This window comes from Protopterus annectens, chromosome 5.part0 (genome assembly GCF_019279795.1).
Source record: "Protopterus annectens isolate FY-2018-M chromosome 5.part0, PAN1.0, whole genome shotgun sequence".
In the NCBI taxonomy this organism is placed as follows: Eukaryota; Metazoa; Chordata; order Ceratodontiformes; family Protopteridae; genus Protopterus; species Protopterus annectens.
Genome location: NC_056735.1, coordinates 117681508 through 117694361, shown reverse-complemented (window position 1 = coordinate 117694361; position 12854 = coordinate 117681508).

Below are 12854 nucleotides of genomic sequence, written 5' to 3'. Positions count from 1 at the left end.
CCAGGGCATTCAAATTTATGAATTCCAGAAAGTGTTGAGCAAAGGAGTTGGTACATGAGTAGTTTTCCCAGTTAATGGTGGGGCAGTTGAAATCGCCTATTATTAGGGTGTTTGGTTGAACTCTAATATTTTCCAGTATATCAAGAAAAGAGGAGTGGGAATCCTGGGGCATGGTGGGGGATCTGTAAAAAGCTACAATTTGGAATGCAGTTTTGCCCAGAGTTAGTTGCACTTGGATAACCTCGGATGCATTATGCTGAGCAACTAGCCTGGAGGTGTGGTTATTCTTAATGAATAGGGACACACCTCCACCTTTAGTGTTACGGTCCAGGTTAGGTGGCCAAAAAGTGTGGTATGGGTTATAGCCTGGTAATGCAGGGGTGCTCTCTGGATCCTTGAACCAGGTTGCAGTCACTGCACAGGTATTGATGTTATCCATTTTAAGGAGTGCCTCAAGGAAGTGCATTTTGAGATTTAGACTTCTAGCATTGAGTAGCATTACCCTCAGTTTTTGCTTGCCTGTTCCTGTTACAGTGGTGAATTTGTCATTTGAACCTTGCCTAAAAAAGGCACTATAGGGTGGCTAGAGCCTTAGCCAGTATCCTGAATCCCAGGGGTGATAGGTGCAGGGCTTCTCTGGCAAAGCATCATGGTCTATTGACCATGTTACCCCAGGCAGACAGATACTGGATCCCCTTAGAGTGACACCAGAAGCTTAGCCAACTGTTGAAGTCAATCATTTTGTCCTTGTACAGTGGTATCATTCTGGGCGATGGCAGGATGCTACTCAGGGCTAGGGTCATACCTGCCTGGGCTACAAGATCAGAGAGCTCTTCCATGTCTCTTTTCATGTAGTCCAGGGAGGTACATCTCAGGTCATTCACACCAACATCGACAATGACAGAGTCATATTTGTACTTGTTTTGGAGTGACCTGAGTGCATGGGTTATGTGGCAGATCCTGGCACCCAACAGGCAGCTGACAGTAACCTTCTCCTTGTTTAGCCTCATGAGTGGGATATCAGTGTGCCTGACTATTGAGTCACCTATGACTAGTGTGTTGGGTACATTGTTATTTCTTATGGGCTGTGGTTAAGTGGCACACTGAGTCTGTCGGCTATGTGTCATTTGCGTTGTGTTGGGGGATGGAGGTTGCTTGCTTTTCTTCTTTGGAGATCTCTGTTGCTTGACCAGATTATTATTGAGATCTTCTGCGAATGTTTTTGTGGTTCTATGTGTGGATTTTGGTGGTGTAGGTTTAGTGGGACTATGTGATGAGTGAGGTGTGGTGCAAGTGTTTACCTTCTCCTCTTGACTGTTAAGTTCAGTCTTGGTTGGAGAGAGCCTTACCTCCAGTTTGGCTGGATAAGTGCATCTCTCACAGGTTGTAGTGTTGGGTTGTAGGAGGAGAGTGTTGTCTGTGTACATGAGGCAATTGCTATATTGCCCCAAGATGCCCAGATTCATCAGATACACTCTTGCTGTGTGTGTACATTATGTAACTGTGTTATGTACATATATGTGAGGAGTCTATATCATATATATGTGCCACATACTGATAGTTATGGTGAGGGAGATAGGGAGAGAAAGCTATGTATACATAGCTGTCTGTATGCACAGCCATATTTCTACATAGTTCTTTGTGCAGATATGGTGACAGACATGGGCTCAAGTTAGACAAGTGTAGAAGCATGCCCAGTGTGATAATCAGCACTTACAACATGACTTCAGGCCAGACCTACCTGTACTCCAGTCCGAGATTTTGTGTGCTGTAGCCTATTGGCTGCTGGGCCTGTTTCCACAGTCCAGCACCTGCCTGATATTTTGTTCAAGGCTTTATCCAGCTGATTGCTGAATGCAGTATGTGACCTATACCTATCACCTGTACAGATTGTCATGGAATGTGTAGAGTTTTGTGTTATATTTTCGGTACGTTTTACATAGCATTGCAATTTTCTGGCACATTAGTTGCAAAACATTATAGACTGATGTTAGGATATGATGAGAGACATTTGAGTTACTGACTCCATGCACATCAGGGGATTCATGCTAATGCAAAACCTGTTATTCTATCAACATTTCCACATTTGTCTGGCCAATAGTTAATCCTTCTCCTTATATTTGGGCCTTTGTCCTACTATTGTTTATGGCTTTGTCCAGATTCCCTGCTCTAAGAGGTTGAGAGGTATGATGTGACTGGGGTACATGATGCAAAATCACACACAGAGTGACAGTCTGCATACCTCTCCCTGTACATGTTTTTGCAGACTGTCCAGCATTCCACCCCATACATCTGCTCTGTTCCTCATACAGTTGTGTTTATCTGGTTATATATTATAAAATGCAATGTTAAGTGATGGCCTTTACATACAGTGACTAATCTGATCTGTTGCAACCTGCTGTTAAACTAGCCACCTTCTAGATTACTCAGAGCATGTTTAATGTCTGTAGGCTTGGACCACTGTCACCCCATTTTCTCTGCCTGTGTCCAGGTACTTTGCAGTAATAGATTTCGGTGTCATGGCAGTCTGTAAGTGATTCACATGCAAAAGTTGTAGGTGTGGTCAGCTTTGAAATATCAACCATGCTAATGTCCTTTGCCATTGAGCCACACCAGCCTCCAGAAAGTGAGGCTTAATTCCTGACACTATCAACAGCATACAAACATACACTGTGACCCCTGCATTTTGTGAAATATATAACATGTGGCCAGGTTCTTTGTGACAGTGCTGGAATTGTGTGGTCTGCTAATATATCCTTGCAAACATACTGTTACTGCAGCTGTATGGGAACACTGATGTGTTGGGGGTAGGGGACTCTGGCATTGACAGTCATGCATTTGTCCTATGACCCCACTGTTTGGCATTTCCCATGCATAATGCAGTGGGGGTTCCAGCCATGTGACCTAATGCATATTATGGGGCACCCGGTATTAGACTGAATACCTGCTGTCCCAAGTAGCTGTTAGTTCTTTGCAAGTAGCCTAGTAGCCTACTCTATTCCCTTGCATCCATGCAGCAGGTCCATACATATGCTACCATAGTCTAGTACCCCCTTACATCTGTTGTACAGGATAGTGACTTACCTTGTGAATGCAGCTGTTGAAAGACCTGTGTTTCAGGGCTGAGTCTGTCTGATCCACGCAATATACAGCCAATACATGGTTCGTACAGGTTGTGTGGTCTGGCTGGCATCCATTTTACTACATATGCGAGTCAGAGTAAGGAGTCAATCCCTGTGACCATAGGTTGTCAGTGCATGTGCTATGAGTTGTCTCTTGGCCAAGGCCAGGGCATACTGAGCATGTCTACGTCTGCCTACTGGGACAGCCTCAGGGGGTTCCTCTTCCAGTCACCCTGTGGGTGTGACTTTAGGTTCTAGGCAATGGTGGGGGTTGTGTATCCCTTTGCTCTGATGATCCTCCCAAATTTGTTTCCACAGGATCATATTGTGTAGCATGCCACATACTGTGAACATCTATGCACATGTGGCTGAAGAGTACTGCAGGGCTCCATCAGATATATACAGGCACAGGAACAGTGACTTGAGCAGTCCAAACACATGCTCTATGATGTTCCTAGTTTGTACGTGTGTCTCATTATGATGTTCTTTGGTGGGTGGGTGTGAATTTCTGATGGGTGTCATCATCCCGGTTCCAGTGCATAGCCAGCATCTCTCAGTAGATGGCCAGATAAGATGTACCCCCCTGGCAAACATCTGGTACAGCTGTGATGTGTGCCAGATATGAGAGTTGTGGTAACTGCCAGGGATGCCAGCACACACATTCATGATAATGCCCTGGGCATTGCACACAATCTGGCAGTTGATGGAGTGATACCCATTGCGGTTAATGTAGACTCTATCTTCCTCACTGAGTGGTACTTTGATGTGTACATGAGTGCAATCTATGGCATCCTGTACCTCAGGGTAGTGTGCTACATGGTAGAAGAGTCACATACTGCTAGCCTTCTCCTCAGGGGTGTGGGGTAAATAACTGTGCTCACTGGCATGTGTTAGCATGGCATCCAGGAACTGGTGCAATACTCTGGATGCTGATGCCTGTGAGACCCCAATCATATCCTCAGTTGGTCTTTCGAAAGTACCTGTAGCTAGTATCCTCAGTACTACAATACCTTTGTTTCCACTGGGATGGGTCTGTTGGCTCTGGTTCTGAGTTGCGGGTGGCAGAGCTCGGTGAGTTCTTGTAGTATGCCCCTGTCCACTCTGTAGTGCTCTATAATCTCCAGCTCATGTATCTCCTGGAAGGTTACCCTGGGCCTGAACACTCTTCTCCTTCTCTGTCTAGGCCTGTTGTCAGCAGCACCAGCAGCCGCACTGACCTCAGCCTCTAACACATACAGATGTAGCAGAGCTGCAGCAGCCCCTACCATTGTTTTAGTTAAAAATCCCACATTTGTACTCGACTGGCACAGAGTATGGGGGTGAAATCATATTGTAGGGTGTATGCAACTTTTCTAGTGCTCTGCTGTAGGTGCAGCCCGTGTGACTGCCTAACTATGATGCATTCTACCTGCCAAGTGCATCATTATCAGTGTTTTAATGGCCCAGTTTAAGTGGTACAGGGGTCATCAGTAATTTATATATGATTGGCTTTCCCAGGCAATTTTCTTTTTTCTTTTTTTTTTAAACAGCCCTCCCTGATAAGTGCTGCTGCAAGGTGTGCAAACCCGTGCCCCACATATAAACAATGCTGAGCATGCAGTGGACATAACCCCATAGACGGGCACACTCAGCACAGTGGCATGCCATGCAAATGTGCTCACACTAACTAAAACACATGCCCCGAAGTTAAACAAAGCTTAGCAGGCACTGGACATGCAGCCCTGCTCAGCTCAGTGTTGTAGCATGGAAACAGGCACTGCTGAGTGCCAATGTGTTTAAAGAATTACAACCCCCCCCTTTTGGTGTCAGCTGCCTCTTCTGTGGGCATCAACACAGTTCTGGGGCTACACGGATGTGATCTGCAGGCCCAGATACCCATGTTTGTTATTTAGTAACCCCATGTCATTTGCATAAAGATCCATACACACAACCAGGAAACTACAGTATTCCAGACCCTGCCTCCTTCACCACCAGAGAAATCTACCACTGTAATACTCCATGCAAGGCCCTATAATGCATTATTGTCACTTTTTTTTTGTTTTTACACTTTTAAATATTTTCTTTTTGCATAATGGCATGGTTGCCCACTGCTGTGTGCCGTGCAAACATTTTAGACTATTTAAAAAAAATAATTATTTTTAATTATTTTCCATTACTTTTTGGACCCGCAGTGGTGGTGCTGCGATAGCATTGTCGCCTCACAGTAAGACGCTGTCCGGTTCGATTCTCAGCTAGAGCGTCTTCTGCATGGAGACATGCGTGAATGGGTGCACCTTCATTGAAGGTTGTGCATCAGGCCTGGCAAGCCGGTACATACAAATCAACTGCCAATCATTAGTGGACCGGAGTTCCACTGTGGCGACCCCTAACCGGGAAAAGCCGAAAGACACAATTTTCTATTACTTTTTGGAACACAGGGCATAGTTTTGCACATATCTGTGTCTGCTATGCTATTTCTGTCCTTCTAACTGGACTTTTACAGCCCCTGTTCACTTTTGTATCTCATGTACACTTTGAAAACCAACATAGGGTCTGCAGGACTGCCTATCTGCTTGCTGGATCACTCCAACACCCTCATTTGCATGCAATTCACCTGCTTATGAGGTGATTTGCATGCCATGGACACTTCCATATTTGCATGCTTGTGCACGCCCCTCAGCTCCGTTTACTGGATCACACAGCTGCTTACTTCTGTGTAAGCTCCGTGCCACTATGCCTACAGGGAAAATTAATCTGTTTATGCTTTATTGAATTCCCCCCTATGTTTATATCGTGGTAAAGAAGAAACCACAGAACATTTTTTTTATTTGAAATGTAAGAGGGTGAAGAATTTATGAGAAAAATTATGTGAAGAGAAATTTTTGGAGATTTAAAAGAGAGTAATAATATAAATATACATATGACTGAACATGGAAAATATAAAAATGGAAACGAATATAAATTAAGAATGGACAAAACATTGTTTTATGTAGTATGGGAGATTTGGAATGAAGGATTAAATGAGATGATGTTTAATGGAAGTGGATAATGTCAATAATATTAAAAAATCAGATGGTGGTTATAGAAAAAGTAGTGGAAATCTAGTATGAAGAAAAATATATAAAGATGGTAGACATAAATTTGATATATTTTTTTTAATATTCAATGTATAAGGATGCAACTTTGTCAGCAACTATGTCATTTTGTAAATATATACATTTGTAATTCTATACATCTATAAATATGTATACATGTACATTTGTAAATAATATAGTATGTGAATAAGCTGTAAATGTATAAAGGACTCCTATCTTTTTTGACAGGTGCCATGGTGTCTTTTACATCCATCTGAGCTATGACCAAGTCATGCAGATGAGGTCACAGTTTAACATCTCATTTGAAGGGGACCCATTCCGGAGTACAACACCCCTAAAGCTGCACAGTAGTATCAGCAATCCAATCAACAAGACTGGGAATAGAACCTACAGTCTTCTTGTCTTCCACAACCAAAGATGAGCATGCATCCTATTATGCTACTAACACTGCCATTCCAAGACTTACTCGGATGTAACAGAATTGCTTAAGGCATTCAAAAAATTAACACCACCAAAAAGTAAAAAATTAACAACTGTGGCAAAACTTAGAACACAACTTCCTGTTGTTTTTTCTAAAACATTTGCATTTAAAAGTACCAGAAAAGTAGTCAATTAACCTGGTAAGAATCCAGCTAAAGTGCAAACTTCAGTTACAAAATAAAGCAGAATACAACCTGCTTGAGGAGATAGCTAAGAAAAAGCATTTTTCATCAGTAATGAGTCCTAAGGAAGGATTCATTAGTGCAACAGCACCTTGGCTTTGGAAACTTAGATATATTAGATGTGGATATAATACCGATTAAGAGGTGGGCAGTATTCCATGTTGAATACTTTGAAATGAAATGGAGGCAAGTCATAAGCTATCTCTGGTAAGAAGTCAAGATGACTTTACTTTTTGTAGATAACAACAATGGTGTTACTGTGATCTACACGTAAAATAAATCAAGACATTTTATTTATAACTTATTATTTACAACTTTACCCTTTACAGAGTATGTTACCTGAATATAACATAAATAACTTGTCTAACTCTCATTGTAATACAGATATAACTTGACTAACTTGTCAAACCCTGTTTTTAATATGGATATTTATAGGTTTAGTCATGCAAATTCATGTTTATAGCTGTTCCACCACACATGCTTTCAGATAACATGTTCCCTTTCAACATGATGTTGTGATTGTACTAATGTGAATGTATATTTTTATTTGATATTCTTTTATGTATTCTGAACCAGTTCAGTATGTTACCATCTATCATTTTCATATACTGCACTTTAAAAATGGCACTGATGTTTAATTTGCCTGAGTTAATTTATAGTCTGTCTTGTACTATATTGTACAAATGGAACTTTTCTCTTTGGACTCCTGATGAAAACGGGCGTCTTCAACTAATTGGACAAGCATGTTTAACTAACAAAAATAAATATACTAAAAATAAATAAATAATTAGTTTAGGGTATACTTGATGCTATGTTAGCAGTTAAGTGCATAGCTAGACATAGGTCGGATCCCAGTCTATAGCTAGAAAATTGTCTATAAGTAAACAATAGGCCAGGTTCCAGAGTAAGGCTAGACAATAGGCAGAGTCCCAATGTATAGTTTGATAATCGGCAGGATCCTAGTGTATACTTAGAAAAATAGACTGGGTCTTAGTATATAGCTAGACAATAGGCCGAGTCCCAGTGTAATCCTAGACAATAGGCAGGATACCAATGTATACCTAGAAAATAGTCAAGGTCCCACTGTATAGCTAGATAATAGGCCAATTCCTGCTGTATACCTAGAGAATAGGCAGGCTCCCATTGTATAGGTAAACAATAGACAGGGTCACAGTGTATAGGTAAACAATAGGCCGAGTCCCAGTGTAATCCTAGACAATAGGCAAGATACTAATGTATACCTAGAAAATAGTCAGGGTCCCCCTGTATAGCTAGATAATAGGCCAATTCCTGCTGTATACCTAGAGAATAGGCAGGCTCCCATTGTATAGGTAAACAATAGACAGGGTCCCAGTGTATAGGTAAACAATAGGCCGAGTCCCAGTGTAATCCTAGACAATAGGCAAGATACTAATGTATACCTAGAAAATAGTCAGGGACCCACTGTATAGCTAGATAATAGGCAGGCTCCCATTGTATAGGTAAACAATAGACAGGGTCCCGGTGTATACCCAGACAATAGGCAGGGTCACTGTGTATAGCTAGACAATAGGCAGGATCCATGACAAGGGGGCAGGGTTGAAATTCTTAGTGAGAATCTATCAGCTGTCATCAAAAAGGTAAGCATTCCATCAAATGAAGCAAAGAAAAAGCATAATTGAATATGAATATCACTATGCTATTGCCTCAGTCATCATCCCAATGAGCATTAATGGATACCTTACACCCCCATGCTTGGTAATCCTATTGCAATAACTAATACAGGAGATATTTGTTAATGGGGTGTCATACAAAATAATATTAATATGTGACTAATATTACTGCTGCTACTATTCCCACCCCCTTCTTAATAAAATGGGTCTGTTCCACAATTAGAGCAACGAGTCAAAGAACCTACAAGTTCCAACCGACAGGTAGTAAGTCTATTCTCAACCCCATCATAACTAAATGCAAAGACGTCCGTATACTACATAATAATCTGAGCAATCATTGCCTAGCTCTTTTTACTTGGTCCTTTAATGCAGTACAAAAAACACCTTGTACCATCTCCTTCTGACCATTCTATTAAGTTAAACAGCAACTACTTATATTAGTATGTATGCATTATGCTTACTTGCTTGTATCTGGAAGCTGTTTTATATTGTTTTACTGTTTGTATGTTTTTGTTCTCTTATACTGTGGAGCTTTTCTCCCCAGGCCTCCACTGAAAATGGGTTCTTTTGGCCTAATGGACTTTCACGGTAAACAAATGCCAATAAATAAATAAACAATAAACACTAAATGAGAAATTTTCTACCATTGAATGGTCCACTGTTTATAAATGCATAGAACAAAACATAGCCTCTGCTCACTTCAACAAAACTTTGAGCCATAGTCAAGACACTGTCTTCCCAACTGTAAAAAGAAAGTTAACTGGGTTGTCATCCCTTTTCTTTCAGAGCAACTAAAATTACCACATTAATCCAAGAATGAATGGAAAAAGAAACCCTCAAAAAAGAACTACAAAAATATATAACTACATCAAGATGAGGGCCAGAAGTGCTACCAACGCAGCAAAGCTTTCACTTCTTACAGACATACAGACAGACCATACCAGATACTAATTCAAGACTAACAGGGGTATGCTCATTGCTATGTCAAGAGCTTTTAAAACATTAAATCAAAACCTGCTCATTTACAAACTTAGTCAATCCAATTGTGTTTCAAATAGAATAAGATGATTTCAGAGTTACCCTCAAAACACAACAATTCAAGGACACCTAGAGACCTGCCTTTCAGCAGAAGACAAAACTGACATAGGAGCTCCACAAGGATCCATCCCTGGTCCACCGCTGTTTTTTCTGTTCATCAATAACATGATTTGCCCCACCTCAATATGGTCATTTATGCGGATGATATTTTACCACTTGACTCATATAAGAACACTGAATCTACAACAAAAACTACATTGTAGCTTTACAGATTTATAGCAGTGAACAAATAAAAAACTATTCTAATCAGTCCTCTGAAATCTAACACCGTGATGTTTGGCACCACACAAAAACTCATTAAATCCTCAAATCTATTACTGATACAGACAGCAACCCACTACAACTAGTAACAGAAAAAACAGTGCCTAGGGTTCATTTTGGACTGTACTCTTTCACTGTTCAAACATACACTCTACCAACTAAAAATATGCTATAGAATTTCACATCTCTTCTCCCATACAGTGCATAATGCATTATTTTAATAATGTGCTTTTGTTCATAAAATTGAATACTCACTTGCTCTTGAAACTTAGCATTCCAGCTCAAACAAATGTAAAACACAACCTACTAGAAACAAAATTGGCACATTTGTTCTTCTGGTAGACCCTTGAACTTATCGCTGCCAACTTTGAAAGGGGCGTAAATAGTTACTTGTTAATGAGAGAGCCACATTTCATCTTAGCTATCAAATCTATAAACTAATAAAAAATGGTCACTGCCCCCCAAAGAACAAAACTACAAATCAAGGAGCCTAACTACGCACTCAGAGACACCAAGAAGCATTACTCTGAAGTGCTCGAATCTCAACTGCTTGAAGATTACTGTCTTGAAGGCAGGGATGTGAGCATTTTGTAGCTTATTCAGGCAGCCACACAATCCCAAACTCAAATATGAGTTTAGCAAAACAGCTTCCATACCTTACCATAGCTCATTATTTGAGTTTGAGTGAGATTAAGTACATCACATATCAGGAGGGGGTGGGTGAGGGATTTTAGGGATAGAGATTCATAGGGAGATTTTATGGCTAGGGAATAAAAAGGTAATTTTAGGGTAGGTAAACAGGAAGGGAGTTTTAGGTTTATGGAATGGGAAGGGATTTTAGGTTTAGGAAGGGGGTTAAAGTTTTAGGATTTGGAGATGAGGAATCAGGTTAGGAACTGAGTTAGAGTTTTAGGGTTAGACTTAGGGCTTTGGCAGGGCTACATAGTTTAATAGGGTCATATGTTGAGAGTGCTAAATAGCTAAGTAAGATTGAGCTACTGTGAGATAGAGCACTCAACTTTTCAAGCAAGTGACAGCGATCAAGCGTGTCGCAAACTAGTAGCATGGAACGAGTTGTAGCAGACCCACTCATTGGTCATTTTAGCTAATTTTTGGGAGGAGCTGAGAAATAGGATTTCTTGTTTACCTGCATTATTATGTAGCTAACACGCTGTGTGACTCTGCTATTGTCAGACTGTATTTGATTTTTTCCTACCCATGTGCTCCATTGTTGGCTTTTTAGCTATCCACCCCTACTGTAAATTTGACTTTGGAAGCTCTTTCCAGCATACTTCTCAACCTCTTAGCACAAGAAATCTAGACAAAGCCTAAGAAAACTGAGAACAAAGGTCCAAAAAATAGACACAGATTTTAAATATCATTCTTATAAACTTAGAAAGTCACTAGAATAATGGGATTTGTGTTAGTATGCAGCTTCTGAAAGATATGAAGTTTAGAACTTAAATGCATGCCATTATTTAGTGACTTCAATCCTTGGTGCTTTGCCAGAAAACCACACATTTTATGAGGAACAGACCAAAAATATGAGTCAAACATCTGGAAATTCTGTGAACATCTGGAGATTTGAGAGTTAGGCCTCCGAGTCTCATTGCATCTGCTTATTCTACTGGACATCGACAGATCTATTGTGAAGGCCGGCCTCTTAGACTGTTAAAGTTTGGTTATCTTCTGTTTCGTACCATCCCACTCATTTAGTAAAAAAATTCAGAGTGTTAGTCATTTTTTACATCTTACTTTTAAAATCTGCAACATCTGAGACTGGGATATCTATCACTGGTGAGTCTAAGAACTGCTTCTCAAGAATTAGCGTTGTCTCTGCTGAGGGAAGGAACAGAGGGACATTATTTCCTCACATTCCTATAGACTGGCCGGATGTCAGGCTTCCACAGCAGGGAATCCCATATGTTAAGAATACTGCAGCAGTGAATGTATATATAGCGCTTTTATGTATGTGGATGTGCACAAGGACATCACAGGGACATTATTGCCTTGCATTCCTATAGATTACCAGTCACTGGAAAGCCAGAACATTGCTTCTTAGGAGTATACATGGGATTAATTGTTTTGATCCTGTCAAGAGAAGGAGCAGAAGGACATTAGGTCTGTTGGTCTCTGATAAGGTAATGTGTACGAGACTTCAATGAGTGGTCTCTGTAGTTTTGCTGAGAACCTCTTCAGGGCCATTCTGCAGCTTAGCTTTCTGTTGCATCCAGCTGCTGTAGGTTCAATGTAGTGTATCTACTAAGACAACACAATAGCAAGTGCACTGGACCCATAAACATCTGGGTTAATACTGTTTCACAGGATGCAGCTTGGGATTAGTGCTACTGTTTTGCTTCAGGTGAGAGAAGGAACAAAGTACACTTTAAATAATTTGATAGTATAGCTATTTTTGCCGCTACATTTAAATTATCGAATTCTGCATTACTGTCAGTTTATGTGGTTGCTGCTTAAGTTACTGTGCAAGTTGATTATTTTCTGCATATTTTCAGCTTGCATTACTTTTTAAGTTGATTTAATGCACATTCAGGGTATTTTAATTATTTAAAGTTAGCAGGGTTAAGTTTGCACTGTAGTGGCAGTGGACAGTAGCCTCTTCTAATTCTGTGCAGAGAATCCATGAGAAAACCTGAGCATGGGCTTATTGTGTTTGACTAGAGGGTTATTTTGCTTTTTTACTGGTTTACTCAGCCTGTAAAAAGACATTGTGTTTGTACATGGCTTGTCATTGTGCAGCAGTTGTTAGCAGTTCTTTTTATTGGTTCAAGCATTTAGAAGTGAAATTTTCCTATAAAACTACTTCTAAAATTTCTACAGTACTTAGTTGTATAAAGAACACTGCCCCATAAATCTTGCCCAAGCTACCCAGATTTGAATCTGCTCTTGTACCTTCTCCTTGTAGATCACATAATAAAGATCTGTAACTATGGATATTCACAATCCTACCATCTTTGCAGTCAGTTT